Consider the following 12,403-nt stretch of genomic DNA (forward strand, 5'->3'; position numbering starts at 1 on the left):
CAGCGGCTATTAGTATACCGCTCGCATCCGCATCGGACTGCCGCTTCCGGGCGGAATAGTCGACCGGGACTGCAGACGACAGCGGATTGATATTTTTCTTTAATAAGCTCGAGCACAGCCGTTCCATTCTAATGGCCCCTATTTCGTACATCCGCTGGTACGATGATCCCGAGGAGCATGGGATATCCGGATTTTGGTTACTTCGTGAGTTCCAATCAATTTGTACGGGAAAGCAGTGTTAGTTGGAACGAGGTTATTTTTACCGTGATTAAATTTAACGAATGAGTTGAACCACAAGTGAGTAGAGTTTGAGTGAGATTGGCCTGAATCAATTGAGACTCGAACGAATTGGACCTCGATTGAGTTGGATCCCGAATGAATTGGACCTCGAATGAACTATATGTCAAATGAATTGAACATCGAATGAATTAAACATCGAATGAATTTTACCTCGAGCGAATTGGACCTCGAATGAATTAAACCTCGAATGAATTGAACATCGAATGAATTGAACATCGAATGAATTGGACCTCGAATGAATTAAACCTCGAATGTATTAAACCTCGAATGAATTAAACCTCGAATGAATTGCACCTCGAATGAATTGGACCACGAGTGAATTGGACCGCGAGTGAATTTGACCGCGAGTGAATTTGACCGCGAATGAATTAAACCTCGAATGAATTGGACCTCGAGTGAATTGGACCGCGAGTGAATTGGACCTCGAATGAGTTGGGCCTTGATCGAGATGGTTTTCAAATGAATTTCACCCCGAATGACTTCTAAAGATTAAGGAGGGTCAGACTTATGCAACATCGAGTGAACTGGATTCCGAATAAATTAAACTCTTCGGTGCATTAGCTTGAATAGATCTCGATTAATTAGATTCGGATGAAGGGTACACATATATCACCTATCAAAGTATCAAAAATAAGAACAAACTAAATATTTCACTGCTTATTGAAATCTGGACTATAGAGACGAAGAAATCCCGAGAAGGGAAACAGTGGAACGTGGAAAAATCAAATACCGTGCAAAGTCAGCCGATCAACCGTAAAGGGGAAGCGTAACCGGGCTATCGAAACCACGTCAGGCGTGCCAACATCGTAACCAAGAGTCCCGGTGTTTGCTCAAGGGTTCGATCTCCAGACGGACCACAGCAGGCTAGGAGGTCTTAATTTACCAGGGGAAATCCCCTGATCCCAAAACGTTGCCTCGGTCTCCGTTGCCACTATTATCTCGCCTCCTCCTTTATTTTCCTAGCCACACGCGCGCAAAAACGAGGAAATCAAGCTTTTCCTCCCGTGGCCCCTAATGTACACTACCAGTCGGGTCGCCTTGACACACTGTGCGACACGAGAATACGCGTTCACGGTAATCGATAATCCAATCTCTAAGGTATTTCGTTATAATTAGAAAGCGATAGCCTACATTACGGAATCTTTATGCGGAATATTTCTCGGCCTGCACCGATCGGAGTCGAGAAGAAGGATTTTTTACTCCATTGAAAGTTGTTTTACACTTCGAAAATATAAAAAATTATTACACTCGTGTATTTACTATTCCAAATTTTATGGTCTGCTCGAGACCGAGCACATTAGAAGAAATTAAGGGTATCGTTACGTTTTTCGCGAAATGATTAAAAGGGAAAGCGTATTTTAACGTATTTTACCATTGATGCAGATAATTTTTATTTTGAAAGTTTATTATTAAAGATCCGCAGTGTATTAATTAATGCAGCAATCGAACAGAAATGTGTTCTCCGTACGTCTTCCGACTCTTTCTCCTCGAGACGAAACTTCTCCGGAAACGTTCGTGACTTGTGCAGGCCTCGCGGTCGATTTGCAAATTCGATCGCGGAGCGTTCCCCGGCGAGTGAAAATCGTCGCAAAATTCGCGCCGCCTCCTTCGACGGCCGCGTAACGCTCGTAAATCAGGCTTATCGTCGCGATCCTGCGCCGGATTCTTGAGCTTAGGTAATACAAAGTATGGTTTATTACCGGAGAGACTAAGCCCGCTGTGTAATTGTGCCCGGACGCGTTTCGCTTTACAATGTATAAGAGGAACGATAAATCTCTGTTCTGGAAGGAGGCCGTGCCGCCTTCGGAAATGGTAGTTAATCAATCCGCGAGCTTTCCTTGCCGGGAGATAGGAGGACCCCGGAGAGAAAGAACGCTTTTCCGCCGTTATCTCTCACGGCGACGAATTATTGCGGGCTCTTTGCGCCGAAAGCCTTCTATGGAGCGATCGTACTCGACGATCTAATTGATTCCGGATCGCGAACCACAATATTTTGTTAGCGGTCTTTTATCTGGAAAGCTGCCGACAGTCTTCCCGATACCTGTGCTCCATCGGGAAGAGCTTAGTAAGTTTCCTTTCGTGTAAAGGTATCTCTTTAACTGTTACTCGCTCCCAGTCTGTCATCCTCTTCTTCCGTTTCCCTTTTGCAGTTGTATGTCCTTATTATTCGGCTGGAATCATCGTTTAATACAATTTTTTAATTATTTTGAAACATTCAGTAACGCCACGAACAACCGTAATCGCTAAAGCAACGCTTTTGAGAACCAAACATTTTGCTCTGTGGTGAGAAAATTGAAAATATCAATTTATTTACTTCTATTGTTTATACTGGCTTGCTTTATTCTAATCTAGATAGAAATGATACTGTGTTGCTGATTATGAACGATTTCTTTCACTTCTAAAATTTTATTGATCGAGTTCCTAAAGGATTAAATCGTAAGAAATCTGCAAAAATCCTCATCAGTCAAAGTCACTGTGACGATTGTTCCGCTCCGTTGCGATTTGTTTTTGTTGCTAATTAGCCGAGACTCGATACAGACAGTTCCGTGGAAGGAGATTGTTTGCCGGCCGATAAAGGGGCGAAAGGGTCGCGGCAGAAATAAAACTGCTTCGACCCCATTACGGCGCGTTTTCCCGGAAAAAAGGGCAAACATTTGGATAACCGGCCCATAGTGACATTTTCGCGACGCGGCGGAATTCCCCGCGGCCGCGCCTATTAACGGCCGCTATTTGTGTGTATAATGTTCCGTTTCACGATGCTTTCCATTTCCCGGATTTTCTACTTTTCCACCGGGGCGCCGCGCCGGGTTGCCCTTTTCTTCCGTCGAGTGTGCTCCTCTTCTTTTATTTTTTTCCATCTCTCTCTCTCTCTCTCTCTCTTCCGACCCTATATTCTTTTCTCTTTTTCTCGCGGTCTTTGTCCGTCTTTGCCCGCGAAATTACGTTTTAATTCAACGCCGCGCAACCCGGGCCCGACGGACACGCGGCCGCGCGTAATATTTTTCGGGAGAGGGACTCTTTATGAAAACGCGGGGACGCGTGAACAAGTCCGTTTTCGTCCTTTGTTCTTTTTCCGCGTCAGTTATCGCGCGGATTACCCTCTCCCCGTCTCGCGCGTGCCACAGATTCATTTGTTCCAGGCGGAAAATTTTCCGCTGAATTTCGCGCGGATTTCCTAACGTTGTTGCGCTTTTAAAGAACTTTCTGATCGCTGGATTTCATGGGATTGCCGTGGCCGTCCACACGGGAAATTCAATCAACCGATCATTTCAACGATTCTTAACAACGTTCACGCGTTGTTTCTATTGGATCGAATCGCTGAGAGCCGGACCGAAAATGTTTACGATCGAAATCTGTCGAAACTTCCGTGGTCCCATAAAAATCCGCACCTCCAGCGGTCACGCTCGTAAACAAAGGCGAGAGGTGATCGATCGAGAGAGCTCAAAGAGCATTCGTCGTCCTTCAACTGGTACCGGTTCTCTCTTTCACCGACTATTTTTGTCGCGTTGTTGTGCCAATAGACAGACAATAATATTTACAAACGATCTTCGGAGCAGTACTAGGCGGAAAGAACAAATAAACTTGTTCGCAAAATCACAAATAAACAGAACAGCAGATTTAATAGAAATAAATTATGAAAATGAAATGTTCCACATTCCTAGAGTGAATAATTTAAACTATTAGGCACGTCCTATAAGTTCGTGCCGTGGACATGTTTATATCATTCACCATTGAAAAGTATCTTAATGAAAAACCGTAGGAATTTTATAGTCACGGTATGATGTCCTTGCCAAAAAGGTCAGAAGAGGTTGTGGATTGAAAGGGTGATTACATATTTTATTTTTAGAATTTAAATGGTACAAGAGTAAACGGCACGAACTTATGGGATCAGCTAATACATGTGAAAGCAAGTTTTCATTGGATTCGTTTCCGAGGATTTTTGGAAATGTACCTCGAGAAATCCGGCGAATCTCGAGTAGCGTGTTGCCCAGATGAGATTCATCGTTCCAACATTTTTTCCCGTGCCGTTCTCCCCTCTGGTATTCCCATGAAATTAGTGGCACGCGTTGTAGAGCAGGCAGAAAATCGGTCGCGAGATAAATCTCCATTTCCCGGGGCTGTTTCTCGCTGGTTCCCGGCTTTGTTGAACACGCTCGGACCGACGAGGGGTATACACGGGTTTCTTGTTGCGACTTCGAAGTCGTGGCGTCGCCGTCAGTTTCTTGCGTACCTGTAAAGCGTCCTGGGTACAAGGTGTAGCACGGTGATTCGCACCTCGACGCCCTATAAATCCGTTGTCGCCTCTTTTTCCTCTCGAGCACGCCTTAACGAAGAAACATTCTGATTACTAGACTGTGAATATTCTGCGATTATACCGTATACTGCGAGCACAACGAACTGGTGAACGCCGTACACTTTAACGATCCTTCTATAACGTTGCAGTCAATCCGAATACTGAGATTAAATTTTAATAAAATCCCCATGGATTCTTATCGTTTCAGTGAACTCTTTTGGTTGGTCACGTAGCCCTCTCATTCTTCATAACCGCGTATCCTTTGTGTTACACGAATACATATTTCAATGGCATGGTTTTTTTTAAATATTGGGTTATACATCTTGAATTTTTTTTTTTTTTTTGAGAAGTTAGAACAGTTAGTTTGCTACACGACGCGATAAGAAATTTTTAAAAAATTGCCCTGGTTCCGAATTGCATAGAAAATGGTGGAAGTTGTGTTTTACTGTTGTTTAATATTTGAATGATAAAAAGTAAGATAAAATTGTGGGAAAAGAACCAGATAAGGCACGAAAAACGTGAATACGCGACAAGACAAACTTTGTCAAAAAGTTGCCATTCTTTCGCACCATTTGGGGTTTCAAGGGATGTTCTCACCTCCCGAATATTATGGTTGCCAATTTTTTTTTCCGGCAAAGTTCGCTGCGGAAGGGTGTGACATTGTGGAAGATGTAGGGTTTACCGCGAGACCTTAAATGTCTAGTGTGATTCTTGCACGATAAAAACAGTCCCGTCACGGGTGTAAGGCAGAAGCGAGAATTTTTGTTCATTTGTCCGGGCGACCCTTTGTCCCTTTTCCCGATTCTCCGTTCCGGCAGCGATCCCGCCGTCGGAATAAGTCTCTCCTCTACGTTCTCCCCGGCGCCGGAGGAATTATATCGTGGAAGTAATTCCGCGAGGAAACTAGTATAATTCCTTTTTCGTGTTTCTTTTTTTTTTTCTTCGTCAGCGGCCCCGGAGGCGCACGAGGCAAACAGAATTTCGAAAGGGACGCTCGAGGATCGCTGCCTCGGATCTAAACGACGGGAATCCTATTTAGGGAGACCGGATGGAAAATCAAGGGAAACCGTGGAATTACATCTGTCCGCGTTGCTCTCGCGGCACGTGAGAAACACCTCGGCCCCCATAACGTATTGTTGCGTTCCGTGGCAGAGCGAATGCTGTTTTCTTCGGCCCCGTGATCTACATCGGCCGTGCAATGAGCTTTTTAGTCCAATCGCTATGCAAAGTGTCCCACCGAAGCATCCCAAATATCTCGTTAACGCGTTGCATCCCACCGGCATTTTTTCTCTGTTCATCTTCCTGTTCCTTGTCAAAAATTACGCGATAAGGTAGAGTGACTACAATACCGACAAAAATTGGTTTTACGTGCTTCAAGTTTTCGTCCTTAAATAAGAATATTTTGTCGCTGGTGAAGGGCTCATTCGAGAGAGGAAGGTTCAATCTAGCGTGCGCTGGTCAGGGGCTGACGAGATTATGCAGATGTTTGGTAATATAAGCGTTCGAAGTAGGCCAAAAATTGACGATGTGCATGCCGTGGAATCCAAGCATTTTTATGCCATTGGAGGAGTTTTCTGGATGAAATAGAGAGCAGCGCACACTAGAAAATATCTCCAGCTACAAAATAAAGCCGCGAAATAAAGTCAAAAACTTGGAGCACGTTTCTGGCGTCAGAATTCATAATATCGATAATACACAGCAAAAAAAAAGTGACAAGTTTAGTCACAGACTTAAGACCCGTCGAATCACGTGGACCATGCTTATTTTACTTGTCATTGCTGTTTTACATAAGTTTTATACTATTGCATTCCTTGTCTGTTTCAGAACCTGGTGGCCACCAAGGAGAACACTGAAAATAACATTGTAAGTCTAACTTTTTAAGCAGTGACATACTTAAATTGAATATTGTGACCGAATAAATAAACATTTAGCGGAAAAAATCTATTGAACTTTCTCAATAAAAGAGCATTTAAACCGAAAACAATTATTAGGACAACATTGGGGAAGATTCTCTATCGGTAGAATTTTAGCTGCAGAATCGAACCACACAAAAATTGAATAAATATTTTGCATGGACATGTATGTAATATTCTGTGCAATTCAAAATTCATACGTAGAACTGTTGTTGTAGTGTCCTTATCAGGACACTATAGCAGACCATTCAAAGAACATTTGGCAGAAAGATCTTCTCAATACTGCGAACGTCGGAAATTTCCGGAGGATGTAATCAAAAGTAGAGCAGAGCAGTGTCGCGGAAAATCTGCGCCGCTCAAAGAAAACGGGACGGAATTTGCATATCCTATTCGTCGGATGAGTTTAAATGGGAGTTTGGCTCGCGGGCGGTCCCCTTTACCGGAAATTCGGGCGCAAACGTCGAGAATTCTGTGTACACTGTGGCAAGAAGTCGAGAAAAGCTGGGTGGGAGCCGGAGAATTACATCGTGTCTTGACGAAAATGTTGGAAACCGAGGGGTAGGATCGGCCCGGCCCGGCCCGGCCCGACCAGCTATTCCACGGGAAATACCGTAACAGCCCATCGCGGTGTACACGTGTAGTACACCGATGCTCGGTGCAAAATGACGTACGTACGTGCGCGCACTCGGATCATATGCGTGCCCGTTCCCAATCCTCTTATTCCGATGCATTGAAAGCTTCCGGCTTTTCGAGCTGCGAGCGTCCCGTGTAAACAAATGCGCCCGCCGCGGACCGGAGAATCCGCGCCCGTTCAGCCAGGATGGGAAACGGATGAACAGATTGAGAATATGGCGCCTAGCAGTTTTCAACAGTTCGATATTTCGACGGCCGGGCACACTGAACGTTCCCGAAAGTATACACCACCGGTGCACTCGTTCGCTTCGAAATTGTGAAGTTGAAGCTCGGAGATCATGCGAGCCAAAAACATTTTGAACGTTGTCCATCCAGTTGCACTGCAGAAACGAGCCTAATGTCTAACGACTTCGAAGTCGTTGCCACGAAAACCAACGAAGAGAAAAAGAAGAAAATTAATTCAATGTCGAAACTTTTTTGTTTTGAATTATGTCTTTTATGAAACTTTTGGCAACATATTGATGATATTTTTCTGATCAAAATGATACCAGGCACGACGCAATTTGCACCATATTTAATCGTTTCGTCCACGATAGAATAGATCCTCGCTTATCCAAACCAGTGGACCACGAGTGTTCGGATAATAAAACAGTTGTCTGTTAAAAAATATACTGATTTGTGAAGAATTGAATGAAGGAAAAGGTGCTGTGTTTGGTGAGAAGTTTGTTTGCTATTTTCCGAGCGTACCAATTTATCATGATAGAAAAGTATTGTTCCTGGACTAGTATTTATCTAAATTCGTATCGCGTTACACTTCCCGGCGATCGAGAGCTTCTCTTTAACACTTTGACTGCCAAACTAGAAACCTCAAAAATTCCATGAAACCAAAGCTAAGTGTATGATATTGAGTAGTCCTCCAGCTTTCTTGCATTTCATAGATACTACTCAAATTCAGTACAATGAATACATTAACGTAAAAATTCCTTTTAAAACCAGGACAAATAATTCTGTCACCCACATGCGGGTGACACGGCAGTCAACGTGTTAAAGATGTCGGTATCGAGACAGGTACACCGCCATTTCGGTCGCATGAAATTAAAACCGGCGTCGAGAAGCCTAAGATTTCCCGGCGACTCGTTTATTCAGCGGCGGCGGCGGCGGCGGGACGCGTTATCGTTCGCTTGAAAACGTTTCTTTCGTACGCGCGAGAAACGTTGAATAAGCGGCTGGCGTTGCCCGCTCTCGAGCGTCTTCTGAATAACTTTCCTGAACAACGTTAACCTGCTCGCTCCGGCGCGCCTCTGCACAAAAACCGCTTCCGTGCACGCGACGGAACGCGTGTGCAACGAGAACCCGAACAGAAAAAAGGTAAACGCGATTATAATTCAACCACAATAAACGAACTAACTCGGCAGCGAGACTGCGCTCTTTTATCCGCGTCCGTACAGGGTTAGTCGCCTAACACTGACGCGACCAAACATCTCCGTTCCGAGAGATTAACATTTAAGCTGTTCTTACCAAGATGGTGGTTCTCCTATCATGTACACGCGTATTTATACAGGATGCTCATTTGAAAACTTTTCCATCTCGAAAAGTATGAAAGATATTAAAAAAGTGTAAAACAAGTGTCCATGGGTTCCGCGGGGTAAAGAGGGGGGCAGTATCAGATTTTTATTTGGGTGGCGTTTTCAAGGTCATTTGAAGGTCAACCTTGTCTTTTCCAATAGAAACCTATATTACGACAATCCGACAGGGTTGCAGCAGAATGATCAATATGTAACATCCACCAAATGCTGAAAAAGTGGTGGAAATAGAGTAAAGCGTGCTTTATGGAGGCTTACATTGTCCAAAACCAAAAGCGTACTTTCCAGATTATGTTCATCCAATTTTTGCAGTCTCCTAAGAAATTAGAAGAAATGCATATAGTAGCCGTAAATTATCTTTAGAGTTCAAGTTAGTAGGATTCGCGTAACCGTTGTTTCACTGTCGAATCAGCCACAAGGCGAATTTGATTTGCGAACGAGTGAATTTGTAAAAAAATATGAATTTGGTGCGGTAAGGGCGAATTTAATTTGTGTAAGGGTGAATGTGGAGTGCGCTGAAGCCCCGTTCTCATTTTCCAGCGGAAAATCCTAGGCTGGAACAGAGGCTGCGGTTAGGTTTCGACGATCCTCGCTCCTCCGTAACGTGATCCACGTCACCGTCCCCCGTATCTTAGTATACACGCGCGAACTGGATGCACCTCTCGCCAAAGAAGGCGTGAAAGTGACACACCTGCTCCCGCGAGCGTGGATTTTGCTCCCACGTGGCTCGGTGAACGCCGGCCGAACGAGAATCGCTAATAAATTAGCATCGGCCGGTCGCGTGGTTCCGTAATACGCTCCGCGCGGCGACAAGGTACCGGTCGTATTCATGGATTTAGACGTGAACGGGAAATTATGATCGAGCGGTGTCCGGAAAATTCAGTTCGCCGCGCCACCCGCGTGGGGGGGGGGGGGGGGGGGGGACTCGAATTCTTCGGGAACTTGTTCGTTTACGAGTTATGGATTTCTCCCGCGGCCAGATAAAATGCGTCGACGATCGATGACTCAATCGGAGGAAAGTTGTGGCGCCCGCTTTTCGAAATAACGGATAGCGAAACCGGATGGGAGGTCTCCGTGTTTCTTTTCGCGGGAAAGTTATGGCTACCGGATCGGGCAATAACGCTGTCCGCTTCGAATAGTTTCGTCATTTGCAACATTATGAACGGACCGCGGGTCTTCGTGCGAAACGAATCTTTCCTGAGTCGATTATGGGAGACAGAAGTTGACACGTTGACTAACACGTGAATTTTCTGCGATTCGCACAACTCTTACTCATTCGTCTAAACGACTGGAGTTATTAATAATGATTATTGGTCACTCGACGACAAAGTCTGCGCCTTACGCTATAATTTAGTTCATCTCCGAATAAGTTGGTAGTGCCATTAATTTGACGACGATCGTTCTTAAGCAAGTCGATAGCGCTGATCAACGTGTTGATTAAAAATGTGTTTCCCCTTTTAATAACTGCCACAAATGTAGAGCGAATGTGACGCATATGACTTTGGATCAAAGTGGACCCAACTCGTTCGTTAGCATCAACAAAATGAACTAGGAAGGAAAGTAGAATAGAATACTTTCTTTGATCGACTACCTTTCCGAAGCGGTATAAAAGAACAGGAAAAATAACGAAACAATGAAATAGTAGGCTAAAAAAGATTAAGCTTCAAAAAGAAAGTAAGACATAAGGTAGGAAAGTTGAGGTGACACATTAACCGGCCGCTGGAACAGCATCCATAACCGGGGAAGCTAATTTTCCCTTAATGACCATTAACTTTTCTCCACGGGAATCATAAAGTAGTTGCGATTAGCGGTGTAAAAAAGCGGGAGGAAAAGCAATATAACACTCGAAGCGAGATCGCAGGAAGCAGGTTGCAGACGAACGCTGGAACGTGAGCGGCCGACGGTGCTCAGGTTTCCGTGCGCGTACGGTTTGAATTAATCACCGGAGGCGACTCTTAAATCGACACCGTGTACCCGGATACAATGATCCCGGGCGCAATTAAGCCTTTCCCACTTTCTACCGTTAATCGAACGGCCGATGTTCCCGCGTTCTCGGATACTCGGGGGCGCGATTAATCCGAGCCGTTATCGGCGGATCCCGATCGGATTCCGCGAGCCTGCGCCCAGGACCTTACTCAGCCCCGCGACAGGGAACAGACGTTCCGCGACGGGCCCAAACGATTTTCTTAATTAGCCCCGGCACGGTCAGGTGCAAACCAGGAAGTTCCCGGACGTATGGGTTTCTTGCGATCCCGTCGGAGATCCATAGTCGCGCACCGAGCGCAACGCACAACGAAGATCGGTTTCGGCGATACCCGGGGATTCACGATCGCGCGGCTCTTTGTCCCGTGTGCATCGGCTTCGAGAAATCCGTGAATCTAGGGAATTCCATTTTTTTTTACCGGCTGATCACTTTCTTCGCGGCGCCGCACAGTGGTTCAGATTGGAAAATCGTGTGACATTCCCTTAAAAAATCGACTATCGCACATCAATATTTAATATTTCTTAAATGTCTGTCTCGAAAGAGTCTCGAGTTCTGATGTCCCTATTCGATATTTTTGTGTTCTCTTTTCTTTACGGTGAAGAGCATTCTGTCATGATAGGGAACCGCTCCGTATATTAATGATTACCTAAGTGAGGAACTTTATAACAAGACAAGAAGCTTTTAAAACAGTTTGACTTTACCCAAATTTGTAGCCCCTTAGGGTCCAGTGGAGTATCTGAAACGAACCGATATTCAAGAATTTATGATAGTGTGTTACACGATTTTTATTCACCGTGGCTCTTTTGTTTGTCAAATACCACTCCCAAAACTCTTGTAAAAAGCAAGACGAAAATTTCTGGATGAAATATTGCACGATTCCGCTTGGAGTATCGCAGTTGATCTCCCGCCGTGCCGGTTCCGCAATGGTAAAATGTAGTCAAAGCTATCTCCGGCAATAAAATGGAAATCGAAGCTTTTCGATAGTCTACCTGCGGAACTTTGGTGCACTGAATCCGAGGTATATGTACTTCTCTCTTGTTAAGAATATCGATCTTCGGTTACGTACCCAGTTTCTCTCCTCGACCGCGCTGTGGTCTTCGTAGTCAAACGAAGGGACGCATTACGCAACGACTACGGTCCTCCTCGATCGACCGCGTATACCTTGAATCTCATTACTCGGTTTATTGATAGCTCACCGATGTGGACCGTGTCTATAGCGCTATTCAATGAAAGCACAACCGTGTTCACCGATAAGAAGTATCATCGGCCTCTCGATACGAATTGAGAAGATCGAGCTGGAAAGTTGAAAGCACGATACCTTGTCGGGGACATCTCGGGGTCGAGGAAGCAATTTTTCGGGCCGACACAAGCAATCGTTTCAAGGGGGATTAAACAGAGATAGATTAGACCTGTAGACGTCACCCGAAAGACAAACCATGTTATTAAAAATAATATCGGAACCGATAACTGTGTATTGCTTCGTTGAATGGGCAAAACATTGCTTCTCCGATATCTTGCTTTGCTTCGATAGCTTATCGACAAGTTGTCCTCGGTTTATCGCGTTGTGAAATTGGTCGAAATTTCTGCTCTAAATGGAGAATGAACAATTCAAGGTCTATGAAGTCTCCTGCGACGACGGAGACCTTTTGGCACAGTTTTGTTGGACATGACAGGCAATTTAATTCTTACTTTAAGG

The 12,403-nt window shown here is 44.8% G+C and overlaps 1 protein-coding gene across 8 annotated transcripts in view; it reads left to right on the forward strand.

Moving 5' to 3' along the window:
• LOC143353690 (uncharacterized) overlaps positions 1–12,403 on the forward strand; it is a 205,786-nt gene that overhangs the window by 111,321 nt on the left and 82,062 nt on the right. For 6 of the 8 annotated variants that reach the window (XM_076787196.1, XM_076787197.1, XM_076787188.1 and 3 more), the window contains exon 4: positions 6,419–6,457. The exons of 1 other annotated variant lie outside the window; for it this stretch is intronic. The gene's annotated coding sequence lies outside the window, so the exon portion shown is untranslated. Of the gene's footprint in view, positions 1–6,418; positions 6,462–12,403 lie in introns of all 8 variants that reach the window. One more of the 8 variants, XM_076787189.1, reaches the window with a different exon arrangement.

This window comes from Halictus rubicundus, chromosome 4, assembly GCF_050948215.1.
Source record: "Halictus rubicundus isolate RS-2024b chromosome 4, iyHalRubi1_principal, whole genome shotgun sequence".
NCBI classification, from domain to species: Eukaryota; Metazoa; Arthropoda; class Insecta; order Hymenoptera; family Halictidae; genus Halictus; species Halictus rubicundus.